General features: G+C 43.1%; 1 protein-coding gene across 6 annotated transcripts in view; it reads left to right on the top strand.

The window, feature by feature from the left end:
* The window catches only part of nlgn3a (neuroligin 3a), a 299647-nt gene that overhangs the window by 190943 nt on the left and 82556 nt on the right, over nucleotides 1-26148 (top strand). The window lies entirely within an intron of this gene.

A 26148-nucleotide genomic window follows, 5' to 3' on the forward strand; every position in this document is an offset into this window, starting at 1 on the left:
CAATCATTTACATAAATAATGAATAACAGATCTCAATACTGACCTCTGGAGTACCCCATTAGTCACAGGCCTGCACTCAGAAAATTAACCTTCAACAATCATTCTCTGCTTGATACCATCATTAACTCCTGCTTCCAGATCAGAAAACCATGCAGGACCTTGTCAAAGGCCTTACTAAAGTCCATAGATGACATCTACTTGCTGAACTTCATCAATCCCCTTAGTTACCTCTTCAAAAGATTCATGAACTCCCACATACAAAAACATGCTGACTATTCTCCGTAACTTCCGTCACCTCCTACGGGATCCCACTACCAAACACATCTTTCCCTCCTTCCCTCTTTCTGCTTTGCGCAGGGATCGCTCCCTACGCGACTCCCTTGTCCATTTGTAACCCCCATCCCTTCCCAACGATCTCCCTCCTGGCACTTATCCTTGTAAGCAGAACAAGTGCTACACCTGCCATTACACCTCCTCCCTCACCACCATTCAGGGCCCCAGACAGTCCTTCCAGGTGAGGCGACACTTCAGCTGTGAGTCGGCCGGTGTGGTATACTGCGTCCGGTGTTCCCGGTGCGGCCTTTTATATATTGGTGAGACCCGACGCAGACTGGGAGACCGTTTCACTGAACACCTACGCTCTGTCCGCCAGAGAAAGCAGGATCTCCCAGAGGCCACACAATTTAATTCCACGTCCCATTCCCATTCTGATATGTCTATCCATGGCCTCCTCTGCTGTCAAGATGAAGCCACATTCGGGTTGGAGGAACAACACCTTATATACCGGCTGGGTAGCCTCCAACCTGATGGCATGAACATTGACTTCTCTAACTCCTGTTAATGCTCCTCATCCCCTTCTTACCCCATCCCTGACACATTTAGGTTTTTTTTTCTCTGCCCATCACTCTGCCTGTTCTCCATCTCCCTCTGGTGCTCCCCCTCGCCCTTTCTTTCTCCCTAGGCCTCCTGTCCCATGATCCTTTCCCTTCTCCAGCTCTGTATCCCTTTAGCCAATCACCTTTCCAGCTCTTAGCTTCATCCCACCCCCTCAGGTCTTCTCCTATCATTTCGCATTTCCTCCTCCCCCTCCTACTTTCAAATCTCTTACTATCGTTTTTTTCAGTTAGTCCTGACGAAGGGTCTTGGCCCGAAATGTCGACAGTGCTTCTCCCTATAGATGCTGCCTGGCCTGCTGTGTTCCACCAGCATTTTGTGTGTGTTGCTGACTATTCCTGATCAGGTCTTGACTATCCAAGTGATGGTAGACTTTTTTTTCCAGAATTCTCTCCAGTAATATTGCCCCATCCCGAATCTCGGAACTCTGATTGCCCCTGTCAACAATAGGAAAATTGAAATTGAAATTGAAATCTCCCATCTCTATTATTCTCACTACATGCAATTTCTCAATATATCTGCTGATCATTCAGGGAGGGGGATATAGCCCTATCAAGGTGACCAGTCCTTATTTTGAATACCCTCTAAGCAGTGCTGTTATATGTCCCGCTTGGTGGTGCAATAATATCAGCGCTGGACTCTGGAGCGAAGGTTCCCGAGTTCGAATCCAAGCCGCTGCCAAGCTAAGGGTTGTTCTTCTCCTTCACTGCTCTTATGTACTCCCTTTTCAAAAGGGCAACACTTCTTCCACTCTTACCTGTTCCTAAAGCAGCAATTCCCTGGAACTAACGGTCCTGCCTTTCTCTCAGACAAGTTCCAGTTATAGTCACAATATCCCAGTCCCCATAGTAATCCACACCCTTAGTTTACTCGCCTCATCTATTAAGCTATATGTATGGATATAGATGCAATTTAAAGAAGTGTTTTTTTTCCGATGTTTTACTGTGAACACGGTTAACTGATTGATAGGCACACACTCTTTGGAAGCTGCACTAGGGGTAATCTGGAGGTTCCTACCCTTGAGGTCCTGCATCTTAATTTTTTCCCTCCAACCCCTAACACTCATTCTGCAGAGCCTCATCCCATGTTCTACCGAAGTCAGGTTTCCCACTACCATCACCCTGCCTCACTGCACCCTTTCCCACTGAGCCTCAGAGCCAGAGGTTATGTCCAGCTGCTAGCCCCTGAAAGGACATCCCCCTCAACAGTATCCAGAGAGGTATACTTGCTGCTGAAAGGAATAGCCAGAGCAGAACCCTGCACACACTGCCTACACACCTTACTTCTACCCGTCGACCTGAAGCCTGCACCTCGTAAGAGTCTAATATATGAAACCCGCAGCTTCACAGGTGATCCCAAGTACCTTATGATCCATCTTCTGTTTCTTCACCCAGTCTGCCAGGAAATATATCTAGACGTACTTCCCGCAGATGTACTTATCAGGGCGAGTGGGGTTCCCTAACTTCCCACATCTTGCAGGAGGAACATTCCATTACCCAAACTACAGTGAATCAAGGACTAAGAACAACAAAATAAAACTTCACTACTGCCTTCTCACTGAAGCCATTTTAAAGAGCTGCAGTCACTTTCCACACCTGGGCCACTCTCCTGTTTCCACCGTCAATATGGCCACTTGACTTGACCCTTCTTTTTATTGGCTACTGTTAATTAGCTAATTTGCAAATCAACTATTAGCTAACAATTTGAAAATGGGCCTCTTTATGTACTTTATTTTCATACAATCAGTCCATGTACAGCATATAACCGTTACATTGTGTTTTATAGGATTGATATTATATTTATATTGTATATTCTTTTATTGTAGTTTTTATGCTTACTGTGTTTTTCTGCGCTGCATCAGATCTGGAGTAATGATCATTTAGTTCTCCTTTACACTCCGTACTGAAGAATGCAAATAACCGATCTTGAATCTTTAGAGTACTGTTAAGTGAAACTTACCAACAGGTCCTGAAAGCAACCTCTTTTAAATTTCTGTGCCTTGTGGCAAATGCAAGGAAGTATGTACATAATGTGTATTTCAAGTGAATTTTCAGCTACTTCAGCCAAATGTGGGTGTGAATCAATCTGAATGAACTGTGCTCAGATGCTGCTGAACCACTGCCTGGATGGGCAAGAAAGCAGAGGGTGGTTATATGACAGTGGACAAATTGTCAGGCTCATTTATACATCTGAGCAATTTACATCAGTGACATAAATGAGCCACGTGTAATAACTATGTCAGCAGGCAGCCTACATCGAGACACAGTTGAGAAATTTGCTGTGAACAGGCGTGTGGAGTTCAAATGGGCTCCAGTGACTAGATTAGTGTGGACGGATTGTTTCAATAGGGGAATGTGTACATCATTTGTGGAGCACAGATTTTGGAGAAAGTTACAACTTAACAGTAAAACATATTAAACGGATGAAAATGTGGGCTAATGTGTGGACCAGAATTGTGGTTCCTAAGAGCATAAGACAATATAAACAGAAATTGAGCACATATTTCTTCAAGCCTACCCCATCATGTAGAGCCCTCAATCCATCAATCTTTCAATGAGTTATCCAATCACAAACAAGAGAAAATCAGCAGATGCTGGAAATCCAAGCAACACACACAAAATGCTAAAGGAACTCAGCAGGCCAGGCAGCATCTATAGAAAAGAGTATAGTTGACGTTTCAGGCTGAGATCCTTCAGCAGGACTGGAGAAAAAAACTGATAAGTCGGAGTTAAAGGTTGGAGGGAGGGGAGGGAGAAACACAAAGTGATAGATGAAACCTGGAGGGAGAAAGGTGAAGTAAAGAGCTGGGTGAAAGAGATACAGGGCTGGAGAAGGGGGGAATCTAATAGAAGAGGATAGAAAACCATGGAAGAAAGAAACAGGGGAGGAGCACTAGAGGGAGGTGATGGGTAGGCAAGGTGAGAGAGGGAAAAGTGAATGGGGAATAGTAGTGGAGAGTTAGGGGTTGGCTGTTACTGGAAGTTCAAGAAATCGATGTTCATGCCATCGGTTGGAGGCTACCCAGACAGAATATCAGGTATTTTTCTTCCAACCTGAGTACAGCCTCATTGTGACAGTAGAGGAGGCCATGGATTGACATAAATGGAAGTGGAATTAAAATGGATGGTTACTGGGAGATCCCACTTTTTCAGGCAGATAGAGTGTATGTGCTCAGTGAAGTGGTCTCCCAATCTACGGCGGGTCTCTCCAATATACAGGAGACCACACCGGGAGCCCCAGACACAGTATATGACCACCAATTGACTCACAGGTGAAGTGTCACCTCACTTGGAAGGACTGTTTGGGGCCCTGAATGGTAGTGAGGGAGGAGGTGTAGGGGCAGGTGTAGCACTTGTTCCAGTGCAAGGATAAGTGCCTGGAGGAAGATCAGTTGGGAGGGACAAATGGATACAGGAGCCACATAGGGAGTGATCCTTGCGGAAAGCAGAAAGTTGGGCAAGGGTAAGATAATGTTTGGTGTCGGGATCTCATTGGACATGGTGGAAGTTACAGAGAATTATGTGCTGGACACAGAAGCTTGTGGAGTGGTAGGTGAGGACAAGGGTCCCTATCCCTGGTAGGCTGGCAGGAGGATGGGGTGAGAGCAGACGTACAAAATGAAAGAGATGCGGTTGAGGGCAGTGTTGATGGAAGCCCCTTTCTTTGAAGAAGGAGGACATCTCCTTCATTCTGGAATGAAAAGCCTCATCCTGAGAGCAGATGTGGTGGAGACAGAAATCCTTTCAATGAGTTATCTACTTTCATGTTAAATATTTCAAATGAAAGAGCCTCCACAACTTTCTGGGGGTTCAAGTTTCTGCCTTTCAGTCAAGTTCTGTGATTCATACTTAAGAACACGCAGCTCCCTCTATGCTTCAGTCTTTTGTAGCCATTGACTATTCAGATAATAATCTACCTTTTCAGTCTTCATTAATATGATCTGATACATTGTATTCCATTTGTCAGGTTTTCACCCATTCACTCAGTCTATCTATATCATGTTGCAGAGTCAAGGCATCTTCTTCATAGCATGTGCTCCTTTCTATTTTCATGTCTTAGGCAAACTTGGATACCTTACATTCTCCCCCTTCATCTAGGTTATTAATAAAATAAATAAATAATTGAGGGCCAGAACTGATTCCTGGAGTACTCCATTGTTCACCTGAAATTTGAAAAAAATTAAAAATTAAAGATTAGCTTTATTTGTCACATGTACACTGAAATATCAAAATGATGAGTGAATTGCATCGTTTATGTCAATGACCAACACAGTCCAAGGATGTGCTGGGGGCAGCTCACAAGTGTCACCATGCTTCCAGTGCCAACATAGCATGCCATGACTTATTAACCCTACCTCGTATGTCCCCGGAACTGGAGCATCCGAAGGAAATCCACGCGATCATGAGGGGAACGTATAATCTCCTTACAGACAGCGTAGCTGAACCTGGGTTGCTGGCACTGTATTAACGTAATGCTACCACTCTGCTACCATGCCACTCAACTGATTGCAATTCTTTATTTTGCATTCTTACTAATATTCAACCCATTCTTACACACTTCCTCCAGTACTCCTAAATTGTGCTCCACCATTTTGGTGGCACTTTGTTGAATGTCTTTTGGAAGCCCAAATACATCATATCTATACCTAATAAAGACTACACTGTGTATGTTTGAGGTCCAGCCCTGCTGTAGTCCATCCACTTCTAAGCTCGATGTGTTGTGCATTCAGAGATGCTCTTCTGCACACTGCTTTGGTAATGTGTGGTTATTTGAGTTACTGTTGCCTTCCTGTCTGCTTGGACCAGGCTAGCCATTAGCTTCTTCTCATGGGTGATGGTGGCTCTTAATAATGGATGCCCCCTTTTTACCCTTTTGAAGATGTCCTGGATGCTGGGGAGACTGGTGGGGAAACGGAGCCGGCTGAGTTTACAACTTCCTGCAGTTTTTTTATCCGATCCTGATCACTGGCCCCTCCATGCCAGACAGTGATGCAACCAGTTAGAATGCTCTCCATGGTATATCTGTAGAAATTTCTGAGTGCCTTTAGTGACATACCAATTTTCCTCAAACTCCTAATGAAATATAGCCCCTATCATTATTTCTTTATAATTACATTAATATTTCAGGTCCAGTATAGATCATCAGAGATGTTGATATCCATAAACTTGAAACTACGCACTCTTGACACTTCTGATCCCACAATGAGGACTGGTGTGTGTTCCCTTGATCTCCCCTTCTGAAGTCCACACTCAATTCATTGGTCTTACTGATGCTGAGTACTTTTACTGTGAAAACAATCAGTTGTTCTGTCTCACTCCTGTATGCCTTCTTGTCACCCTCTGAAATTCTGCCAACAATAGTTGTGTCATCAGCAAATTTATAGATGGCATTTGGGCTGTGCCTGGCCACATCATCGCATAGAGAGAGTAGAGCAGTGGGCTGAGCACATGTTCTTGAGGTAAGCCAGTGTTGATTGTTAGTGAGGAGATGTTATTTCAGATCTACATCGACTGTGGTCTCCTGGTGAGAAAATCAAGGATTCTTTTGCAAACGGAGGTATAGAGGCTCAGGTGTTGGACCTCGTTGATTAGAACTTAGGGTAACTTTGTGTTGAACGCTGAGTTGCAGTCAATAACCAGCAGCCTGACTTAGGTACTAATATTGTATGAGTGATCCAAGGCCAAGGGGAGAGCCAGTGAAATTGCATCCACTGTAGACTTACTGTGGTGATAGCCAAATTGCAGGGGGTCCAGGTCCAGGCTTAGGCAGGAGTTGTTTCTTACCATGACCAACCACTCAAAGCACTTCATCACGGTCGATATGAGTGCCACTAGGTGATAGTTGTTGGAGCAGCTCACCCTGTTCTTCATGGGCACTGGTATGATTGTTGCCCTTTTGAATCAGTTGGGAACCTCTAACTGCATCAGTGAGAGATTCAAGATGTCTTGGAACACACCCACCAGTTGATTGGCACAGGTTTTCAGAGCCCTACCAGGTACATCATCAAGGCCTGACAGTTTGCAAGGGTTCACTCTCTTGAACGATGCTCTGATGTTGGTCTCCGAGATGGTCACCAGATACTGCAGGGATTCACACAGGTGTAGTTTTATTCTTCCTTTCAAAGCAAGCATTAAAAGCATTGAGCTCATCTGGGAGTGAAGCATCACGGCCATTCATGATATTAGCTTTCAGTTTGTGGGAAGTAATTGTCTGCAAGCCCTGCCAGAGCTGGCATGCATCCAATTTGTACATTTAGTTGGAAGCTCAAATAAGTTGCTACTAAAAAGTGATGTACTCTGTCTTGGTGTCATGATCAATTTTCAAAGCATTGTCACCCAGCCTCACGTTCACTCTGATTATGCTGTTTTGTGACAGCAAGAGTGACAAGGGCGGCTAATGAATTCAGATTGAAATATTTAGGAAATGATTATTATGTTTGTTTATATACAGTATGATCTTCTTAGGAAGTAATAAGAATTGGAGCATTTACATGGGTTTGGAAGAAATTGCTGATGGATATGCTAATATGTGCTAAACAGTGGATTGGATTAGGTTTAATTAAAAAAAAAACTGGAGGGAGACATGGGCTGTGACAGCTAGGGAATAAATTAGTGATTGGATATATTTGATAATGATTTAGAAATAGCTTGGGTGTTGTGCATGGTCTGCTAAAGCACAGGAAATGAAGTGGGAGTCATGTCTTCCTGCTTTTTTTTCTGCAGATTAATGAGGATCAGACTGGGATGGAAAAATTGAGAAAAAACAGCTCCATGTCACTGAATTTCAGGCAGCACTTTTTATGGTATTCTACTTTCATATTAAATCAAAATTGTAGTTATAGACTTGAAAAGAATTCAATAAAAAGGAGAACAACAAATATTTTAAAAGCAGTGCAGCTAATTATTCATTTTTGAAATCCTTCCCTAAGCCAGGAATAAAACCAAAATGATTTCTCATGTTGGACCAAATGTGGGCTGTATCAGGGAAGGGGGTGTTATTGTGATAAATAAAGAGGATTAATAGTGTTTCTTTGGAGTCTCTGTGTAAGCACTAATGAGCGGAAATGACAGCACAAATCTACTTGGACGAATAACTATTAATCCAGCACATCTGGCAAGTAGAGGAGAATGTTCAAGGGCACAATATACACTGTTCACTATTCATTACCCAGAGAGGAAGCAATGACTTGTTTACTCACACAGAGTTCTGAAAAGTCACAGCCTGCTGTACTGCTGTGGGGAGCATTCGAATTAATCCCATCATCACAGAAAGGCAACTCAGTGCATCAGCATAGGGAAGACTATAAATGCTGAACATCTGAAAAAAAATTATGACAACTCCTTTCATCTCTGTGCTGGACTTTAGATCCAGGAGTGTCTGGTAAATGAAATCAGAATGTTTTTCCCATGAATTCCAATCTAGGGCAGGGTAAAATAGAGCATAACAAGATTGGTTTTGCTTCCAGAAACTTGGCGCCACCTGTGGAGGCCAAGTCATTCAGTGACTTGATTAGCCAGGGCATCAAAGGGTATGGGGTGAAAGCAGGGAAGCGAGGATGACTGGAAGAATTAGATCAGCCCGTGGTTGAATGGCGGAGCAGACTCGATGGGCTGAATGGCCTACTGCTCCTATATTTTATTGTCTTATTATCATACTGGGATGTATTGCACAAATTACTATCTTGCAGTTGGTGACTCAGTAGCCTGCACTTCAATTTCAGGGTCTGTACCCCAGATTAAACCAACTGCAATGATGTAGTGGCAGCTTGAATCCCAAGATTACATCTTGAAATTCTTGGCAGCTCTGTACATTCTGTATTCTTTATGTATATTGGTGAGGTTGAATCTCAGGGTTGTATATGGTAGCATATATGTTCTTTGATAATAAACTTACTTTGAACTTCTGAACTTTGATCTTTGTTATCATGTAATAGTGTTTGGGAAGTGGTAGCTAATGAAAGTACTCTAAAAATTAATTGCTTTTGCAATACATAAACTGCGCACATGAACGTATTTCAGGATTTTCTTTTGCTTTGATTTATATGGTGGATATTGTTTGAATTCAGCACCATAGACCAGACAGGAGACTACAATGTGATCTAGCTTTTCTGCCTTGTGATTTTCACTGATATGACTGTAATGTCAAAATTTACTAAACTAGTTATGGCAATAGGAAATGTTTAAATATTAGTATACTGCATGGGTAGTTAATGGCATTAAATACTTGTGCAAAATCATCACTCTTATGGCTTGAACATACAGTACACTATCAAATTTTAAGTTAAATTGCAATATGTATGCTTTACATGTTAGTCCAATTGTATTGTAGCCACTTTGTTACATGGCAGCGCACTGCACTGTTGCACAATTGATACTTTATGTTAAATCTTTACACTGTATATAAATTGGATAGAATATGCTATGTAAGTGTTCCTCCCTATTGTTAAGAATTTACACAGTAGATATTTTATAAACATTTAATCAATGTCTGAAGAAGACCAATACCAGTGGTGCATCATTACCATGATAAAAATGGTAAAAATTTACCATTTTACTCTGTTTCAATGGTATCCTTGAAGTATTTCCAGGGAATCTTGCAGATTGATAGTACTGGCCTATAGTCATACTGTTGGGAATTCTTGCACTCTAGGGTATATTGGTATGCAATGACAATGCTAAATAGTTCTTGGTGATTGTATGGATGACTTGCAGTGGACTGAAGAGCTTGAGCATGTAAGTAGGAAGGAAGAGGATGTGCTGGAGCTTTTGAAAAGCATCAAGTTGGATAAGTCACCGGGACTGGATGGGATGTATCCCAGGCTACTGTGGAAAGTGAGGGAGGAGATTGCTGAGCCTCTGGCAATGAACTGTGCATCATCAATGAGGACAGGGGAGGTTCAGGAGGATTGGAGGTTTGCGGATGTTGGTCCCTTGTTCAGGAAAGGGAGTAGAGATAGCCCAGGAAATTATAGACCAGTGAGTCTTACTTCAGTGGTTGGTAAGTAGATGGAAAGGATCCTGAGAGGCAGGATTTATGAACATTTGGAGAGGCATAATATGATTAGGACTAGTCAGCAAGGCTTTGTCAAGGGTTACAAGCCTTATTGAATTTTTTGAGGATGTGACTAAACACATTGATGAAGGTAGAGCCGCAGATGTAGTGTATATGGATTTTAGCAAGGTATTTGATAAGGTACCCCATGCAAGGCTTGTTGAGAAAGTAAGGAGGCATGAGATCCAAGGGGACATTGCTTTGTGGATCTAGAACTGGTTTGCCCACAGAAGGCAAAGAGTGGTTGTAGATGGGTCATATTCTACATGGAGGCCTGTGACTAGTGGTGTGCCTCAGAGATCTGTTCTGGGACCCTTATTCTTTGTGTTTTTTATAAATGACCTGAATGAGGAAGTGAAGGGATGGATTAGTAAACTTGCTGATGACACAACGGTTGTGGGTGTTGTGGATAGTGTGGAGGGCTATCAGAGGTTACAGCGGGACATTGATAGGATGCAAAGCTGGGCTGAGAAGTGGCAGATGCAGTTCAACCCAGATAAGTGTGAGGTGGTTCATTTTGGTAGGTCAGATATGATGACAGAATATAGTATTAATAGTAAGACTCTTGGCAGTGTGGAGGATCAGAGGGATCTTGGGGTCTAAGTCTATAGGACACTCAAAACTGCTGCACAGGTTGACTCTGTGGTTAAGAAGGCATATGGTGCATTGGCCTTCATCAATCCTGAGATTGAGTTTAAGAGCTGAGAGGTAATGTTGCAGCTATGTAGGACCCAGGTCAGACCCCACTTGGAGTACAGTGCTCAATCCTAGTCACCTCACTACAGGAAGGGCATGGAAGCCATAGAAAGGGTGCAGAGGAGATTTACAAGGATGTTGCCTGGATTGGGGAGCATGCCTTATGAGAATAGTTTGAGTGAACTCAGCCTCTTCTCCTTGGAGCGACAGAGGATGAGAGGTGACCTGATAGAGGTGTACAAGATAATGAGAGGCATTGATCATGTGGATAGTCAGAGGCTTTTGCCCAGGGCTGAAATGGCTAGCACGAGAGGGCATAGTTTTAAGGTGCTTAGAAGTAGGTACAGAGGAGATGTCAGGGTTAAGTTTTTCATGCAGAGAGTGGTGGGTGAGTGGAATGGGCTTCCTGCAGCGGTGGTGGAGGCAGAAATGATAGGGTCTTTTAAGAGACTCTTGGATGGATACACGAAGCTTAGAAAAATAGAGGGCTATTGGTAAGCCTATGTAGTTTTAAGTTAAGGACATGTTCGGCACAGCTTTGTAGACCGAAGGGCCTGTATTATACTGTAGGTTTTCTATGTTTCAATGTTTCTAAGTATTAGTTTGTATTGTACTGTGTTACACAGTTGTTCTATGTTGCAATGAATTCCTACACCGTAATAGCAAAGCTCAATGCAAATTCAAGGATCAGCTACAGATCTTCAGCCTTCCACACTTAACAGTAAAGTCAACAATCTCAGATAATAAGCCATTTCAGTCCAATAACACACATTCAGCAATTTTTCTCCCTTCTTTCCTAGTAATTTCAGATTTCATTTAGCTCTTCCTCTTCGCACTTGTTCAAGTCATGTATTTTGTTATACACTACCTTTACCACTTTCGTTCAACTGTTACCAACAGCACTTCCATTATTCAGTCTCCACCTGACCACAGATACTTCCATTGTTTCTTCTTCCCCTCAAGTTTCTCATATTCACTGAATGATTATGCAGTAAAGAACCACTTTGATTCATCATTTTGTATTGGCTCTATGTAAGAACAATTCAGTGAGTCCAGTTCGACTGTCCTCTTTCCATACCCCTTTATGTACTTTATATTCAGGAATGTATCCAGCTGCCTTTTGAATGCTATGACTAAATTTGCTTCCACTACGATCAATGCATTCCAAACCTTAACCACTCACTGTTTAAATAAGAAGTTATTTCTCATGTTAATTTTGATTCTCATGACTGTAATCTTCATCTGTATCCTTTGTAATCTGTAAAACTTCTGCATCTTCCCTAACGTGTGGCATCCAGAATGCTGATTAGATTGTTGAGAATCTGGTGCACCCATGATTGTTGACTAGTTGTCACAAACTAGCATTTATTACAGAGGTTCATCATAACTTCTTTCTCTGCTTTTGCAATCTATACCACTACTTATAAGGTCTAAGAACCCTTATGTTTTTAAATTGGTTTTTCAGCCTGCTGTGCAACAAGAGACTGGGGAAGAGGAGGTTGGCTTACAAATAGAGAAAGCTAGCAGACGGTGCGAGGAGGAGGAGAGGCAGGTGATAGAGAAGGGATATGCTCAGACTGAAGGCTTGAGATGTGTCTATTTTAATGCAAGGAGTGTTGTGAACAAAGCAGATGAGCTTTGAGCATGGATCAGTACTTGGCGATATGATGTGGTGGCCATAAGACATGAAAGAATAGGACCTATCAAGTGTGACAGTGGGAAAGTGTGTATGGAACCAGAGGAAATAGCAGAGGTACTTAATGAATACTTTACTTCAGTATTTATTATGGAAAAAGATCTTAGTGATTGCAGTGACAACTTGCAGTAGACTGAAAAGCTTGTGCATGTAGATATTAAGAAAAAGGATGTAGTGGAGCTTTTGGAAAGCATCAAGTTGGATAAGTCACTGGGACCGGATGAAGTGTACCCTCGGCTACTGTGGGAGGTGAGGGAGGAGGGCCTCTGGCAATGATCTTTGCACCATCAATGGGGATGGGAGAGGTTCCGGAGGATTGGAGGGTTGTGGATGTTGTTCTTTTATTCAAGAAAGGGAGTAGAGATAGCCCAGGAAATTATAGACTAAAGGGTCTTAACTCAGTGGTTGGTAAGTTGATGGAGATGATCCTAAGAAGCAGGATTTATGAACATTTGGAGAGGTATAATATGATTAGGAGTAGTCAGCATGGCTTCATAAATGGCAGGTCATGCCTTACGAGCCTGATTGAATTCTTTGAGGATGTGTCTAAACACATTGATGAAGGAAGAGCAGTAGATGTAGTGTATATGGATTTCAGCAAGGCATTTGATAAGGTAGCCCATGCAAGGCTTATTGAGAAAGTACGAGGCATGGGATCCAAGGGGACATTGCTTGCCCACAGAAGGCATAGAATGGTTGTAGACAGGTCATATTCTGCATGGAGGTCGGTCACCAGTGGAGTGCCTCAGGGATCTGTTCTGGGACCCTTACTCTTTGTGATTTTTATAAATGACCTGGATGAGGAAGTGGAGGGATGGGTTAGTAAGTTTGCTGATGACACAAAGGTTGGAGGTGTTGTCGATGGTGTGGAGGGCTGTCAGAGGTTACAGCGGGACATTGATAGGATGCAAAACTAGGCTGAGAAGTGGCAGATGGAGTTCAACCCAGGTAAGTGTGAAGTGGTTCATTTTGGTAGGTCAAATATGATGGCAGAATACAGTATTAATGATAAGACTTTTGGCAGTGTGGAGGATCAGAGAGTTCTTGGGGTCTGAGTCCATAAGACGCTCAAAGCAGCTGCACAGGTTGACTCTGTGGTTAAGAAGGCGTATGGTGTATTGGCCTTCATTAATTGTGGAATTGAATTTAGGAGCCGAGAGGTAATGTTGCAGGACCCTGATCAGACCCCACTTGGAGTATTGTGCTCTGTTCTGGTCGCTTCACTGCAGGAAGGACGTGGAAGCCATAGAAAGGGTGCAGAGGAAATTTACAAGGATGTTGCCTGGATTGGGGAGCATGCTTTATGAGAATAGGTTGAGTGAACTCAGCCTTTTCTCCTTGGAGCGAAGGAGGATGAGAGGTGACCTGATAGAGGTGTACAAGATGATGAGAGGCATTGATCATGTGGATAGTTAGAGGTTTTTTCCCAGGGCTGAAATGGTTACCACAAGAGGATACAGTTTTAAGGTGCTGGGGAGTAGGTACAGAGGAGATGTCAGGGGTAAGTTTTTTACTCAGAGAGTGGTGAGTGCATAGAATGGGCTGCCGGCAATGGTGGTGGAGGCGAATACAATAGGGTCTTTTAAGAGACTTTTCGACAGGTACATGGAGCTTAGTAAAATAGAGGGCTATAGGTAAGCCTAGTAATTTCTAAGGTAGGGACATGTTTGGCACAACTTTGTGGGCCGAAGGGCCTGTATTGTGCTGTAGGTTTTCTATGGTTGCATGTTTCTATGCAATAACCGGTTTATCTATACCTCCTGATCTCTCTGTAGTAACCCTCCTGGTTTATATTGCCTCTTCATATCAAAAAATTCTGGATAAAAACCTGAAAGTATATCTTATGGTTTTATGTTTTGATAACCAATGCACTTCTAAGGTAATCTTGCATTATGACGCATTGTTGTATTTGTCATTTTATCTGAGTATTTCTGTATTATTTGCATTCCGATTCTCTTTGTTGGTGCACTCTTGTTCCATGTTACTAAACAGTTTAGTTAATGTAATACTAAACTTTTGGCCTAGAGATTCCTAAATGTGATTTGCACCCATATTGTAATACAGTGGTTCCCTGAATGGACAATATCGCTTCCGCCTGCCGCAGGGCTGGTGGGAGTTTCTAAGGGGGTGATAACTATCAAGGAAGCAGTGGGAGAAGACTTGGTAGCAAGAGAGGCAGCTGAGGAATTAACGGGCCTAATTTAAGAAACAAATTACTCATTATAAGCATTTGATCCTCAATGCCTCATAATTGATTACAATGATCACATAATCACCTCATCTCATGCTAACCCCATTCTCCTAGACTTTGCTCAAAGCATGTTATAGTTGATGAAAAGCAATGACATTTCTATATTTGGCATGTCATGAGGAATCTAGACTGAAGACATTGTGTTATTTCTGGATGCAGGCCATGCATTATTGACATTTACTACTGTAGTAAAGTATTAGCCAGTACGATTTCCACACTCTAATCACACAGTGACGCAATTCCTTTGAATTATGGTATGACGTTCAATAGGATAAAGTTCAGAATCTGCCCTTTTGAATGGTCTTGACAGCATTTCTTTAGCCCACAGCCCAACAGTGATATCGCTGCCCCACTTTATGAGAATCAGGTTTTGCCTGAGCTATTTTGATGTCTTATCTCTCCCTGTTATCGATCACAGTGCTTGAGGCTGGACTTAAACAATGGGTGCTTGATCATTAATCCATAATGAAAATGGCAGAAGCAGACCAAATGTATAAGAAGTACAGGCAGTATAGTGTGGAGTATCTGAAATATGGTTTATATCAGCGCAAAGCAACCAACTCTGTTATGTGAAAAAGTTTTTTTCAAACAACTCAATGAAACATCAAGACTCCTTGAGCATCTGAAAGCAAGGTTCAAGAGTTGTTATTTGTAAGGGGACTTGGAACAGATATGAACGGGGAGTCAATATTTTCAGATTATTGAGCAATTTTTCAAAATGAAAGGCATTCCATTCACCAACATCCTTGTTTGTGCAACATTTGAGGCACCATCAATGACAGAATGCCACCATGGGTTTATTGCTTTCTTGAAAAACGTTTCCCTAACAAAATTTTGTCACGTAAAACCTAAATGTTCAGCTGCACAAATCATTAAATACTGTTATCACAACAGTAAATAAAACCAAGTCCCATGCTCTTAGTTCTTGTTTATTTCAAGAGCTTTGTATTGAAAGTGATGAACAATTTAATTCTTGCTGTTCTAAACAGAAGTCAGATGGCTCACAAAAGGCAACTGTCTGAGACACATCAATATGTTTTTGGAAACTGTGATAAGATTCTTCAAAGACTCAAATTCCTCATTCAGGAATCAATTCAAGAATATGAGGCATGACATTGCTTTTTTGTCAGAATTATTTGCAAAGTTTAATGAAATCAATCCTCAATTGCAAGGAAATGATGTGAAGCTTATTGAAGTCTCCACATTTCTATCCAAGTTAACTCTATTTAAAGTACTTGCTGCATTGAGCATCATGACCTTTTCTAATTTCTGAGCCTCTCTGAGTTGAAAGAAAAAGAAAGGATACCAGATGATGATCTTCAAGTATACTGTGTCCACCTGGGTGAGCGGCATAATGACATGTCAGGGAGATTTCAGGGCCTTCTCAATCCACATTCCAGATTGGGTAATAAATCAATTCCAGAACACCTGTAATGAAGAATGAACAGGAAGGATGCAGGAAGAACTGATCTCACTAGAAAATGACTTTGAGTTGAAGCCGAGATTCAAAAATTCAAGACTTTTAATTGCAGAATGAAATCACTGAACGCTATCCTGCACTGCAGAAAAAGGTCTTTATTGCCTTTCCAACATCATACTTAGTGGAGCGCAGTTTCAGTGCAGTCACTCAACTTATCTCAAAGTAATGAAATGGACTGCAAATTACTGAATGTGGGGATCTGAGATTCCTTCTGAGTGACGGTCCGGCCTGATGTTATGAAACTGATATCACTGCACCAAGCCCATTCATCTCACTGAAAGGCCAAAAAGCAACGAAGTAGTAAATAGTTGGACTACTAATGTATGTTCTAAAACTGTTGATGAAAATTGTTTATACTGTAATTAAATAAAGAATTGATTTTGTTTATAGCTTTAAATAGGCAAATAATTTTTCAATTATTTGTCAAGGCATTGAATTTGCAGTTTCTATTTTCTTTCACTGTGCATCTAGTGTATTTAATATCTCAGTAATAATTGAGTAATATTGTAAATATATTGTTTGATTAAGCATTCTTTGTTTACATGATTCATTACGGGTTACATATAAGAAGAACGTGAATGGCATACATCATTATACCACCACATCATATGTGAGCTCTTACTAAAGGAAAAGTAAGTAGACACAATTTCCCAGCTCCTGTGTTTTTCTTTCAATTAGTTTCTGGAGTAAAAAACCGTAACAGTGGCGATGAGGAAGTTTTTGAAATGAACCTGAGATGACTACCTACTTGTTGAAGCGCAGTACGTTCTTTCTTCAGAAGGGGAGACATTCAAGTTAAAAAAAGGTGCAGCATTTGTTTCTGCAGAAGGAGAGAGAGTTGGTCAAGTTAAAAATGCAGAAAGCAGACAAAATTAACAAGCAATGTGTGTAGCCATGTGTTTCTAAACAATGAGTACCAGGTGATAATAATCACAAATTTAAAAAATAGCAGAAATGGCTGGCTACATTGGAAAGAAAAATGCTTTCAAATGCATGACATATAACTGGATGATATACACTTACACTGAACAAATTCAGCGGTATTTTGAAGCAAATGAAATAGTCAATGAAAAGTGAGTACAGTGTTACTGAGTACAATCGGTGTATAGTCTGCTTCGAAGTTTAACCGTTCCAAATGAACTAGCCAAAATGAGCTTTGGTGATATCATGAACGTAATGCAGGAACATTTACAACCAAAGCCATTGTTGCTTGCAAAATGCTTTGTGTTTCATCAGTGGAATCAAAAGGAAGGGGAGTCAATTTCAGCTTACGTGGTTGAATTGAAGAATTTGTCTGATCATTGTCATTTCAGTGATGGGCTTAGTGATTCACAGAGAGATCATTTATTTTATGGAATCTTACAAAAAAGCAATCAAAAATGGCTCCTAACTGAAGCAGAAGACACATTTAAAAGAGCAGTTGAAATCGCTATATTAATGGAAACAGCAACCTGAGACACAATTGAGTTGCAGTCAGGAATGAGCAAAATTGCAATGTCTAAATAGAAACCTGCTTGGCTGAATAAATTGTTTACCATTTTGACAGGAGCGCATATAAACCAGACCAATGCAAGTTTAAAGGCAAAACTCGCAGAGAATGCAACAAAATAGAAGACATAGAAAGTGCGTGCCAGGTAGACAAAAATAAATGGATTGCACAGCGAAGGAAAAAAGATAAAAAGTTAAGTTGCAGCTTCAAATAGAGCACTAATCTGCATACTGTTGATGAAAAATCTGACAGTGAGCAGAGTGACACAGGACTGAGTAGACTTGAGATGTACAATATGAAAACTAATAAGAGACAAACACCAGAAACGAATGGCCGATTAACTAAAATGGAATTGGACACTGCCTTGGCAGTTTCAGTTGTTCCACAAAGTGTCTTTGAATGGTATTTCAAAGATACTGAACTGAAGCCTGTAGATATCCAACTATACTGGAGAAAAGTAAACTTCTGTGGGAATATCATTTGTATCAATGAAATATAACAATCAACAAGCCACATTGGGATTGTATGTGGTAAAAATAGGAGGGCCAGCATTGTGGGGCTGTGTTTGGATGAGAGAACTACAACTTGTTTGGAGATCCATCCACCATTTGCATGCCAGATCCCCCGCAATAGAGTCAACTGAAATAGAATTTAACAAGCTACTGGATGATGCTACAGCAGTGTTTAAGGATTGCACTGGAAAACTCAAACATATCAAGGGTAAAATAGTGTTAAATGAAAATGCCACACCCACATTTTACAAACACTGTCTGGTTCCTTATACCATCCATGAAAATGTAGCCAGTGAGCTAGATCGCATGGAAGCTGAAGGTACTCCTTCCAAGGTTGAGTGGAACCCACGGGCAATGCCAGTGATCCCAATAGCCAAAAAGGATGGATCTGTCAGGACCTGTGGTGAGATCAATACCCTCTGTCCAGGATAGAGGAGACTCCTGCAGGCCTTTCTGAAAGGAAACATTTCAGCAAAGTGATCTTAGCTGAAGCCTTCTACAGATGGAGATGAAAGTAGATACCAATGTGTTTCACACCGTACATACTTACAGCTTCAATGCTATTATAGGCTTATTTTTGGACTAGCATATGCACCTACACTCTGGCAGAAAGCTATGTACCAGCTGCTGCAAGGCTGCCCTGGTACTCTATGTTTCCGGGATGATATCATTGTTACCAGTGAGGATGACGAGGAATACCTCAAAAAATTCAGGACCGTGTTACAGAGATTAGAAGATTATGGGCTCCATGTATGATGCAACAAGTGTGAATTGTTTAAAACAAACATCACATACTTGTTCACACCATTGACACTCAAGAATGACACAAGTATGCTGAGAAAATTCAAGCAGTGGTGGATGCCCAAGGCCAAAGGACGTGTCACAGTCGCAGTCCTTTTTTAGAATTTGTCAACTACTATAAAAGGCTCTTGCCCGCCTTGGCTACTGTGATCCACCCCTGGAACTCATTACCACTGATCGACAAGAAATGGCGATGGACAGAGCAGTGTGAGCTGGCTTTCCAAAAGGCAAAGGAAATGGTGACATCAGACATTGTACTCACACATGATACAGATCGTCCAGAGAAGCTTCCCGGTGGCACCCCGATTTATGGTATAGGTGTAGTCTTGTCACATGTTATGAGTGATGGAAGTGAATAGCCCTTGGCCTCTGCATCACGTTCCATTACCACTGCAGAGAAAACTTGCGCACAGATTGACAGAGAGGACTTGAGTCTGGTTTGAAGTGTAAAACGTTGGGAAGGAGTTTATTCTCATTACTAACCATCAACAACTGATGTCCATTTTCATTCCACAGAAGGGTGATCCACTAACAGCAGCAGCGCGAATGCAGAGATGAGCTGTTTCTCAGAGGACACAATTACAAGATTGAATTCAAGAAGAGAATTAATGATGGAAATGCTGATGAATAGTCCCATTTACTCTTGAAAAAGGAAATTACTGAAAATTTACAAAAGAGGACATGCATTTTGATGTATTCTCCCTATTGCAAATCCAAATTCTCCCTATTATGGCAGAGATGTTCCAAGGTGAAACCAGAAAAGACACCACAGTGCCTCAGGTCTACATGGTTACACAGCATGGCTGGAGTGTGAAGCAGAAGTTCAATTCCAGTTCCCCCATTTTACCCAGCACCGGGATGAACTTGCCCTTGATAGGGGTTGAGAGCTCAAGTTGAGAGCTAAGGTGTTGGAAGAGCTAAATGCTGGTCATCTAGGCATGGTCAAAATTAAAGCTTTTGTTCAAAGTTTTGTCTGGTGGCCTGGGATTGATCAGCAGATTGAGCAGCTTGTCATGCACTGATTGAGATGCCAACACATCCAGAAGATACTGTTCCTGGGTTCTCCCTTGTGCTCGTGCTTGTATCTCCTCAAACCCAATCTCAGATCAAGTATTCAAGACAAACAGGTGAGACAAATTGAGGGATCCTCAAATAAGAAGGTTTGATGGTTCACTCCTGAGCAAGCAGTCCTGGTGAGCAACTACAAGGTGAACAAAAATGGGAAGATTAAGGACAAAACTGGACCACTTCCTGCAGTCCCTGAGTCAACTCATACAAAACCATGGAGGAGGGCCCAGAACCCAAGATTATCTCACTCCCACAAGTCTCACCTGGCAAGCAAAGTGATCCCCACCCCTGGTCAGGAAAGACATTAACCCTCGAGAGATAATTCCTCCAATTTGGCCTGAATGGGATCATTTAAAATTACTCCATTGTAAATGCCTATATATACACCGTAGTTGTATATAAGACCATAAGATATTGGAGCAGAAATAGGCCATTCAGCCCTTCAAGTCCACAGTACTTCATGCTCTGCATTTCAGCATTTCTCCTTTTCAACTCCATTCTCCTTGTGATCTGTCATGCGCTGACTAATCAAGAGTTTATCAACCTCCACCTTAAATACACCCGATGACATGGCCTCCACAGCCACCCGTGGCAACAATTTCCACAGACTCGCCACCCTATGGCTAAAGAAATTCCTCCTCAACTTCGTTCTAAATGGACACCCCTCTATTCTGAGGCTGTGCTCTACAGTCCCAAAGTCCCCATTTCACAGGGAACATCCATTTCATATCCACTCTGACTAGGCGTTTCTACATTTGATAGGGCTCAATGAGATCCTCCCCCATTCTTCTAAATTCCAGAGAGTGTACGATAACCCTTTCATTCCCAGAATAATTCTCATGAACCTCCTCAGGACCGTCTCCAGTTTCAGCTTTCTTAGATATGAGGTCCAAATCTGCTCACGTTGCTCCAAATCAGGCATCACTAGTGCTCTACTAAGCCTCAAAATCCAACGTATAATCCTCCGTAACTTCCGCCACCTCCTACGTGATCCCACCACCAGCCACATCTTCCCCTCCCCCCCCCCCCCCCCCCCCACTCTCGGCTTTCCTCAGGGATCGCTCCCTACGCGACTCCCTTGTCCATTCATCCCCCCCCATCCCTCCCCACCGACCTCCCTCCGGGCACTCATCCCTGCAAACGGAAGAAGTGCTACACCTGCCCCCACACTTCTTCCCTCACCACCATCCCAGGCCCCCGACAGTCCTTTCAGGTGAGGCACCACTTCACCTGCGAGTCAACTGGGGTGATATACTGTATCCGGTGCTCCCGATGTGGCCATTTATACATTGGGGAGACCCGCCGCAGACTAGGAGACCGTTTCGCCAAACACTGGCGCTCAGTCCTCCAGCAGTGGCGGGATCTCCCTGTGGTCACACACTTCAATTCCACAGACCATTCCCACTCCGACATGTCTGTCCATGGCCTCCTCTACCATCAAGATGAGGCCACACGCAGGTCAATGGAGCAATACCTTATCTCCCGCCTAGGTAGCCTCCTTCCTGCCGGCATGAACATCCAACTCACTGACCTCCGTTGATACCCTTGCCCCCCACCCTTATCCCCCACCCTTATCCCCATCCCTATCTATTATTTTAGTCTGGTTCTCTTTCTCTCTCTTCCCCCCCTCACTATAATCTCCCCCCAGCCCTACCTTTCTTTCTCTTTTATTTCCCATAATTCTCCACCTTCCCCCTAGCCCATTTCCCTCCAGCCTATCACTTCCCTGCTCTCTACTTCATCTCTCCCCCCACTTCTTATCCCCTCTCCACCATCCCATGTTACTTCACTCCTGATGAAGGGTTTCAGCCCGAAACGTCATCACTACCTCCTTCCATAGATGCTGTCTGGCCTGCTGAGTTCTGCCAGCATTTTGTGTTTTTATTGTTCTCAAAATTACATCCTTGCTTTTATATTCTAGTACTCTCAAAACTAATGTTAACATTGCATTTGCCTTCCTCACCACTGACTCAACCTGTAAGTTAACCTATCAGGAATGCCGTACAAGGACTCCCAAGTCCCTTAGCACCTTGGATTTTTGAATATTTTCCATGTTTATGTTTTTACTCCTTTTACCAAAATGCACAACCATAGATTCCTGCCACTGTATTCCATCTGTCACTTCTTTGCCCATTCTCCTAATCTTTCCATGTTCCTATTTCCTCAACACTAGCTGCCCCTCCACCTATCTTTGTATTGTCCACAAACTTGGCCACAAAGCCATCAATTCCAACATCCAAATCATCAGCATAAATCCTAAAAAGAAGCGGTCTCAACACTGACCCCTGCGGAACACCACTAGTCACCAGCAGCCAAGCCAAGAAGACTTCCTTTATTCCCACTCTTTGTCTCCTGTCAATCAGCCAATTTTCTCTCCATGCTAGTATCTTTCCTGTAATACCTTGAGCTCTTATCTTGTTAAGCATCCTCACGTGTGGCATGTTGTCAAAGGCCTTCTGAAAACCCAAGTACACAACATCCACCGATTCTTGTTATTTCCTCAAAGAATTCCAACAGATTTGTCAGGCATGATTTTCCCTTAAAGAAACCATGCTGACTTTAGCCTGTTTTATCAAGTGCCTCCAAGTACATTGAGACTTCATCCTTAACAATCAACTCCAACACCTTCTTGATCTCTGAGGTCAGACTAACTGACCTATAATTTCCTTTCTTCTGCCTCTCTCCCTTCTTGAAGAGTGGAATGATGCAATTTTCCATTCCTCCAGAACCATGCCACATTCTGGTGATTCTTTAAAGATCATTACTAATGCCGTCACAATCTCTTCACCCACCTCTTTCAGAAATCTGTGGTGTAAGTCTATCTGGTCCACATGACTTATCTATCTTCAGACTTTTCTCTTTCCCATGCACCTTCTCCCTAGTAACAGCAGCTTCACTCACTTCTTCACCCTGACACTCTTGAACTTCTGACATATTGCTTGCATCTTCTGCAATGAAGACTGATGCAAAATAATTATTCAGTTTGTCCGCCATTTCCCTGTCCCTCCATTACTACCTCTCCAGCATCATTTTCCAGTGGTCCAATATCTACTCTCAATTCATATATATATGATCACTAGAGAGCAATACTGAAAATCCTGTGGAAAGCAGCCAGTGAGTGAGTGGGCCAGTGAAGGAGTGGAGATTTGAGGCTTTGACTCAAGAGATTCTGGCAGTTTTGGCAGTTGGACTGTGCAATCAAGTCAATCAAGATTTGAATAGCTCAGCAGAAAGCTGTTGATTAGACAATCAAGATTTGAATAGCTCAGACTCAGCAGAAAGCAGCTGACTGGGCAATCGAGGTCAGGTGACCAAGCAGTTTGAAAAGCTCAAACAAATAAATAGAGGGTGACCTCAAGCGGAGCGGCCTGTGGAAAGCGGCCAGTGAAGGAGTGGAGATTTGAGGCTTTGACTCAAGAGGCTTCGATGAGAAGAGGCGGAGGACGAGCTTGTTCCCAGTTAGTCTTTACAATGCCTCCTGAGACGGTGATGTGCCTCTCCTGTGAGATGTGGCAGTCTCGGGGGAGCTCCCCTCTCCTGCAGAGTCACATCTGCCAGAAGTGCTTGCAACTGGGCGAGCTGGAAGACCATGTGAGGAATCTGGAGCAGCAGCTGGATGACCTTCGACTCATAAGGGAGAACGAGGCAGTCATAGGTGAGAGCTACAGGGAGGTAGTCACACCTAGGCTGCTGGAAGCAGGTCGTTGGGTGACAGTCCGAGGGGGGAAAGTGAAGGAGAGTAGACAGGTAGTTCAGAACACCCCTGTAGCCATTCCCCTGAATAATAAGTTTACCGTCCTGGATACTGTTGGTGAGGGCGACCGACCAGGTGTGAGCCACGGTGGCAGGGCCTCTAGCACTGAGTCTGACCCTGTGGTGCAGAAGGATGGGACGGAGAAGAGGAGAGCTGACATCATTGGAGACTCTATAGTCAGAGGAGCAGACAGGAGATTTTGTGGACGTGAGAAGGAAACCCGCATGGTTTGTTGCCTCCTGGGTGCCAGGGTCCGGGATGCCTCTGACCGGGTGCATGACATCCTGGTACGAGAGGGAAAGCAACCAGAAGTCGTGATACATGTTGGGACCAATGACATAGGCAGCTAGAGGGATGAGGTCCTGAAGTGTGAGTTTCGGGAACTAGGCAGAAGGCTGAAGAACAGGACCTCAAGGGTGGCATTCTCAGGATTGCTGCCAGTACTACGTGATAGTGATGGTAAGAATTGGAGGAGATGGCAGTTGAATGCGTGGCTGAGGAGTTGGTGCAGGGGGCAGGGTTTTAGATTTTTGGACCATTGGGATCTCTTCTGGGGAAGGTGGACCTGTGCAGATTGGATGGGTTGCACCTGAACTCGAGGGGGAGCAACATCCTTGCTGGTAGGTTTGCTAGCATGGTTCGGAAGGGTTTAAACTAATTTGCAAGGGGGATGGGACCCGGAGTGATAGAGCAGTGAAAGAAGTGCATGGAGTAAAGCCAGATCTAACATATAGAGAGGCTTTGAGGAAAGAGAAGCAGAATAAAGGGTGTAAAGGTAGTAAGGTAGAAGGGCTAAAGTGTGTGTACTTCAATGCAAGAAGCATCAGGAACAAAGGTAATGAACTGAGAGCTTGGATACATACATGGAATTATGATGTAGTGGCCATTACGGAGACTTGGCTGGCACCAGGGAAGGAATGGATTCTCAATATTCCTGGATTTCAGTGTTTTAAAAGGGATAGAGAGGAGGGAAAAGGGGAGGAGGGGTGGCATTACTGGTCAGGGATACTATTACAGCTGCAGAAAGGGTGGGTAATGTAGCAGGATCCTCTTTTGAGTCAGTATGAGTGGAAGTCAGGAACAGGAAGGGAGCAGTTACTCTACTGGGGGTATTCTATAGGCCCCTGGTAGCAGTAGAGATACTGAGGAGCAGATTGGGAGGCAGATTTTGGAAAGGTGCAAAAATAACAAGGTTGTTATCATGGGTGACTTTAACTTCCCTAATATTGATTGGCACTTGATTAGTTCCAAGGCTTTAGATGGGGCAGAGTTTATTAAGTGTGTCCAGGATGGATTCCTGTCACAGTATGTTGACAGGCCGACTAGGGGGAATGCCATACTAGATCTAGTATTAGGTAACGAACCAGGTCAGGTCACAAATCTGTCAGTGGGTAAGCATCTGGGGGACAGTGATCACCACTCCCTGACCTTTAGCATTATCATGGAAAAAGATAGAATCAGAGAGGACAGGAACATTTTTAATTGGGGAAGGGCAAATTATGAGGCTATAAGGCTAGAACTTGTGGGTGTGAATTGGGATGATGTTTTTGCAGGGAAATGTACTATGGACATGTGGTCGATGTTTAGGGATATCTTGCAGGATGTTAGGGATAAATTTGTTCCGGTGAGGAAGATAAAGAAGAGTAGGGTGAAGGAACCATGGGTGATAAGTGAAGTGGAAAATCTAGTCGGGTGGAAGAAGGCAGCATACATGAGGTTTAGGAAGCAAGGATTAGATGGGTCTATTAAGGAATATAGGGTAGCAAGAAAGGAGCTTAAGAAGGGGCTGAGAAGAGCAAGAAGGGGACATGAGAAGGCCTTGGCGAGTAGGGTAAAGGAAAACCCCAAGGCATTCTTCAATTATGTGAAGAACAAAAGGATGACAGGAGTGAAGGTAGGACCGATTAGAGATAAAAGTGGGAAGATGTGCCTGGAGGCTGTGGAAGTGAGCGAGGTCCTCAATGAATACTTGTCTTCGGTATTCACCACTGAGAGGGAACTTGATGACGGTGAGGACAATGTGAGTGAGGTTGATGTTCTGGAGCATGTTCATATTAAGGGAGAGGAGGTGTTGGAGTTGTTAAAACACATTAGGACGGATAAGTCCCTGGGGCTTGACAGAATATTCCCCAGGCTGCTCCACGAGGCAAGGTAAGAGATTGCTGAACCTCTGGCTAGGATCTTTATGTCCTCGTTGTCCACAGGAATGGTACCGGAGGATTGGAGGGAGGCGAATGTTGTCCCCTTGTTCAAAAAAGGTAGTAGGGATAGTCTAGGTAATTATAGACCAGTGAGCCTTACGTCAGTGGTGGGAAAGCTGTTGGAAAAGATTCTTAGAGATAGGATCTGTGGGCATTTAGAGAATCATGGTCTGATCAGGGACAGTCAGCATGGCTTTGTGAAGGGCAGATTGTGCCTAACAAGCCTGATAGAGTTCTTTGAGGGGGTGACCAGGC

This window comes from Hemitrygon akajei, chromosome 10, assembly GCF_048418815.1.
Source record: "Hemitrygon akajei chromosome 10, sHemAka1.3, whole genome shotgun sequence".
Lineage (NCBI taxonomy): Eukaryota > Metazoa > Chordata > Chondrichthyes > Myliobatiformes > Dasyatidae > Hemitrygon > Hemitrygon akajei.